Genomic DNA, 5,510 nt, shown 5'->3' with positions numbered 1-5,510 from the left:
AAAATCCACTTTGAGTGCAGGGAGGTCAGAATCCAACAGCATCTGCAGTCCTTTTTCAGCCTCTGAATCAGATTTTTGCTCAGGTCCCTCAATTTCAGCCAGAAAATACCTGAAATCACAGAAAAACACACAAACTCATAGTAAAGTCCAGAAGAGTGATTTTTATAAAAAAAACTAATAAAAATATAATAAAAACTAATTAAAATTACTAAAAACATACTAAAAACAATGCCAAAAAGCGTATACATTATCCGCTCATCACAACACCAAACTTAAATTGTTGCTTGTCCCTAAGCAACTGAAAATCAAATAGGATAAAAAAGAAGAGAATATACAATGAATTCCAAAAACATCTATGAAGATCAGTATTAATTAGATGAGCGGGGCTTTTAGCTTTTTGCTTCTGAATAGTTTTGGCATCTCACTTTATCCCTTGAAGTTCAGAATGATTGGCATCTATAGGAACTCATAATCCAGATAGTGTTATTGATTCTCCTAGTTAAGTATGTTGATTCTTGAACACATCTACTTTATGAGTCTTGGCCGTGGCCCTAAGCACCTTGTTTTCCAGTATTACCACCGGATACATAAATGCCACAGACACATAACTGGGTGAACCTTTTCAGATTGTGACTCAGCTTTGCTAGAGTCCCCAATTAGAGGTGTCCAGGGTTCTTAAGCATACTCTTCTTTTTGCTTTGGACCTCGACTTTAACCGCTCAGTCTCAAGTTTTCACTTGACACCTTCACGCCACAAGCACATGGTTAGGGACAGCTTGGTTTAGCCGCTTAGGCCCGGATTTTATTCCTGTGGGCCCTCCTATCCACTGATGCTCAAAGCCTTGGATCCTTTTTATCACCCTTGCCTTTTGGTTTAAAGGGGTATTGGCTTTTTCTGCTTGCTTTTTTTTTTTTGCAAGCTTTTCACTGCTTTTTCTTGCTTCAAGAATCAATTTTATGATTTTTCAGATCATCAGATAACATTTCTCCTTTTCCTTTCATTCTTTCAAGAGCCAACAATTTTAACATTCATAAACAATCAAATTAAAAAATATGCACTGTTCAAGCATTCATTTAGAAAAACAATAGCATTGCCACCACATCAAAATAATTAAACTGTTTTAAAATTTGAAATTCATGCACTTCTTTTTCTTTTTCAATTAAAAACATTTTTCATTTAAGAAAGGTGATGGATTTATTTTCATAGCTTTAAGGCATAGACACTTAGACACTAATGATCATGTAATAAAGACACAAACATAAATAAACATAAAGCACAATTTTCGAAAAACAGGAAAATAAAGAACAAGAAAATTAAAGAACGGGTCCACCTTAGTGATGGCGGCTTGTTCTTCCTCTTGAAGATCTTATGGAGTGCTTGAGCTCCTCAATGTCTCTTCCTTGCCTTTGTTGCTCCTCTCTCATGGTTCTTTGATCTTCTCTAATTTCATGGAGGAGGATGGAATGCTCTTGGTGCTCCACCCTTAGTTGTCCCATGTTGGAACTTAATTCTCCTAGGGAGGTGTTGATTTGCTCCCAATAGTTTTGTGGAGAAAAATACATCCCTTGAGGTATCTCAGGGATTTCATGATGAGGAAATTCCTCATGCTCTTGTCCATGAGTGGGATCTCTTGTTTGCTCCATCCTTTTCTTAGTGATGGGCTTGTCCTCATCAATGAGGATGTCTTCCTCTATGTCAATTCCAACCGAATTGCAAAGGTAACAAATGAGATGAGGGAAGGCTAACCTTGCCAAAGGAGAGGACTTGTCCGCCACCTTGTAGAGTTCTTGGGATATAACCTCATGAACTTCCACTTCCTCTCCAATCATGATACTATGTATCATGATAGCCCGGTCTATAGTAGCTTCGAACCGGTTGCTAGTGAGAATGATTGAGCGTTGGATGAACTCCAACCATCCCCTAGCCACGGGCTTGAGGTCATGCCTTCTTAGTTGAACCGGCTTCCCTCTTGAATCTCTCTTCCATTGAGCGCCCTCTTCACATATGTCCATGAGGACTTGGTCCAACCTTTGATCAAAGTTGACCCTTCTTGTGTAGGGGTGTGCATCTCCTTGCATCATGGGTAAGTTGAATGCCAACCTTACATTTTCCGGACTAAAATCTAAGTATTTTCCTCGGACCATTGTAAGCCAATTCTTAGGGTCCGGGTTCACACTTTGATCATGGTTCTTGGTGATCCATGCATTTGCATAGAACTCTTGAACCATTAAGATTCCGACTTGTTGAATGGGGTTGGTGAGAACTTCCCAACCTCTTCTTCGGATCTCATGTCGGATCTCCGGATATTCGCCCTTTTTGAGCTTAAAAGGGACCTCGGGGATCACCTTCTTCTTGGCCACAACTTCATAGAAGTGGTCTTGATGCACCCTTGAGAGGAATCTCTCCATCTCCCATGACTCGGAGGTGGAAGCTTTTGCCTTCCCTTTCCTTTTTCTAGAGGTTTTTCCGGCCTTTGGTGCCATAAATGGTTATGGAAAAACAAAAAGCTTTAGCTTTTACCACACCAAACTTAGAAGGTTGCTCATCTTCGAGCAAAAGAAGAAAGAAGAGAGTAGAAGAAGAAGAAATAGAGGAGATGGAGTGGGCTCTGTGTTTCGGCCAAGGGGGAGAATTGGTGTTTAGGTTGTGTGAAAATGAAGGAGTGAAGATGGGTTTATATAGGGGTGAGAGGGGGGGTGTATGGTTCGGCTATAAAAGGTGGATTTGGGAGGGAAAGTGGTTTGAATTTGGATGGTGAGGTAGGTGGGGTTTTATGAAGGATGGATGTGAGTGGTGAAGAGAATGGTGGGATTTGATAGGTGAGGAGTTTTTGGGGAAGAGGTATTGAGGTGATTGGTGAATGGGTGAAGAAGAGAGAGAGTGGTGGGGTAGGTGGGGATCCTGTGGGGTCCACAGATCCTGAGGTGTCAAGGATATCTCATCCCTGCACCAAATGGCGTGCAAAACGCCTCTTTCTGCCAATCCTGGCGTTAAACGCCAGGCTGCTACCCATTTCTGGCGTTTAACGCCAGCTTCTTGCCCATTTCTGGCGTTAAACGCCAGCTTCTTGCCCATTCCTGGCGTTAAACGCCAGTCTGGTGCCTTTTTCTGGCGTTAAACGCCCAGAATGGTGCCAGACTGGGCGTTTAACGCCCATTCTGCTACCTTTACTGGCGTTTAAACGCCAGTAACTGTCTCCTCCAGGGTGTTCTATTTTTCATTCTGTTTTTCACTTTGTTTTTGCTTTTTCAATTATTTTTGTGACTTCACATGATCATCAACCTACAGAAAATATAAAATAATAATAGAAAATAGAAAATTATCATAGAATAGTAACGATTGGGTTGCCTCCCAACAAGCGCTTCTTTAATGTCAATAGCTTGACAGTGGGCTCTCATGGAGCCTCACAGATGTTCAGAGCAATGTTGGAACCTCCCAACACCAAACTTAGAGTTTGACTATGGGGGCTCTGTTTGACTCTATATTGAGAGAAGCTCTTCGTGCTTCCTCTCCATGGTGACAGAGGGATATCCTTGAGCTTTAAACACAAGGGAGTCTCCATTCACTTGAATGATCAATTCTCCTCTGTCAACATCAATCACAGTTTTTTTGCTGTGGCTAGGAAGGGTCTGCCAAGGATGATGGATTCATCCATACACTTCCCAGTTTCTAGGATTATTAAATTAGCAGGGATGTAATGGTCTTCAACCTTTACCAAGACATCCTCTACAAGTCCATAAGCCTGTTTCTTTGAATTGTCTACCATCTCTAGTGAGATTCTTGTAGCTTGTACCTCAATGATCCCTAGCTTCTCCATTACAGAGAGAGGCATAAGGTTTATGCTTGACCCTAGGTCGCACAGAGCCTTCTCAAAGGTCATGGTGTCTATGGTACAAGGGATTGAGAACTTTCCATGATCCTGTCTCTTTTGAAGTAATCTCTGCCTAGTCAAGTCATCCAGTTCTTTGATGAGCAATGGAGGTTCATTCTCTCAAGTCTCATTACCAAATAACTTGGCATTTAGCTTCATGATTGCTCCAAGCTACTTAGCAACTTGCTCTTCAGTGACATCTTCATCCTCTTCAGAGGAAGAATACTCATCAGAGCTCATGAATGGCAAAAGTAGATTTAATGGAATCTCTATGGTCTCAGTGTGAGCCTCAGATTCCCATGGTTCCTCATTAGGGAACTCCATGGAGGCCAGTGGACGTCCATTGAGATCTTTCTCAGTGGAGATCACTGCCTCTTCCTCCTCTCCAGGTTCGGCCATGTGAGATGTGGTTATGGCCTTGCACTCTCTTTTTGGATTCTCTTCTGTATTGTTAGGGAGAGTGCTAGGAGGGAGTTCAGTAATTTTCTTACTCAGCTGACCCAATTGTGCCTCCAAATTTCTAATGGAGGACCTTGTTTCAGTCATGAAACTTTGAGTGGTTTTGATTAGATCAGAGACAATGGTTGCTAAGTCAGAGTGGCTTTGCTTAGCATTCTCTGTCTGTTGCTGAGAAGATGATGGAAAAGGCTTGCTATTGCTAAACCTGTTTCTTCCACCATTGTTGTTGTTGAAACCTTGTTGAGGTCTCTGTTGATCCTTCCATGAGAGATTTGGATGATTTCTCCATGAAGGATTATAGGTGTTTCCATAGGGTTCTCCCATGTAATTCACCTCTTCCATTGCTGGGTTCTCAGGATCATAAGCTTCTTCTTCAGAGGAAGCTTCCTTAGTACTGCCTGTTGCTGCTTGCATTTCAGATAGACTCTGAAAAATCATATTGACTTGTTGGGTCAATATTTTATTCTGAGCTAATATGGCATTCAGAGTATCAATCTCAAGAACTCCTTTCTTCTGATTTGTCCCATTATTCACAGGATTTCTTTCAGAAGTGTACATGAATTGGTTATTTGCAACCATTTCAATGAGTTCTTGAGCTTCTGCAGGCGTCTTCTTTAGATGAAGAGATCCTCCAGCAGAGCTATCCAATGACATCTTGGATAGTTCAGACAGACCATCATAGAAGATTCCTATGATGCTCTATTCTGAAAGCATGTCAGAAGGGCACCTTCTGATCAATTGCTTGTATCTCTCCCAAGCTTCATAGAGGGACTCACCATCCTTCTGTCTAAAGGTTTGGACTTCCACTCTAAGCTTGCTCAATTTTTGAGGTGGAAAGAACTTTGCCAAGAAGGCATTGACTAGCTTTTCCCAAGAGTTCAGGATTTCCTTAGGTTGTGAATCCAACCATGTTCTAGCTCTGTCTCTTACAGCAAAAGGAAAAAGCATAAGTCTGTAGACTTCAGGGTCAACCCCATTGGTCTTGACAGTGCCACAGATTTGCAAGAACTCAGCTAAGAACTGATGAGGATCTTCCAATGGAAGTCCATGAAACTTGCAATTCTATTGCATTAGAGAAACTAATTGAGGCTTAAGCTCAAAGTTGTTTGCTCCAATGGCAGGGATAGAGATGCTTCTCCCATAGAAATCAGGAGTAGGTGCAGTAAAGTCACCAAGCAC

General features: G+C 41.7%; 1 non-coding gene across 1 annotated transcript; it reads left to right on the top strand.

The window, feature by feature from the left end:
• The first annotated feature begins 5,039 nt into the window (after nt 1-5,039).
• On the top strand, nt 5,040-5,147 carry LOC148546381 (small nucleolar RNA R71). Its single transcript, XR_015902055.1, has one exon. It is a non-coding gene; the product is annotated as a small nucleolar RNA R71 (small nucleolar RNA).
• The last annotated feature ends 363 nt before the right edge of the window (nt 5,148-5,510 follow it).

The sequence above is a fragment of the Arachis ipaensis genome, chromosome B9 (genome assembly GCF_059453495.1).
Source record: "Arachis ipaensis isolate K30076 ecotype BB chromosome B9, ASM5945349v1, whole genome shotgun sequence".
NCBI classification, from domain to species: Eukaryota; Viridiplantae; Streptophyta; class Magnoliopsida; order Fabales; family Fabaceae; genus Arachis; species Arachis ipaensis.
Note: the sequence above shows the minus strand (reverse complement) of the source record. Positions and strands in the feature narration are given on the sequence as shown.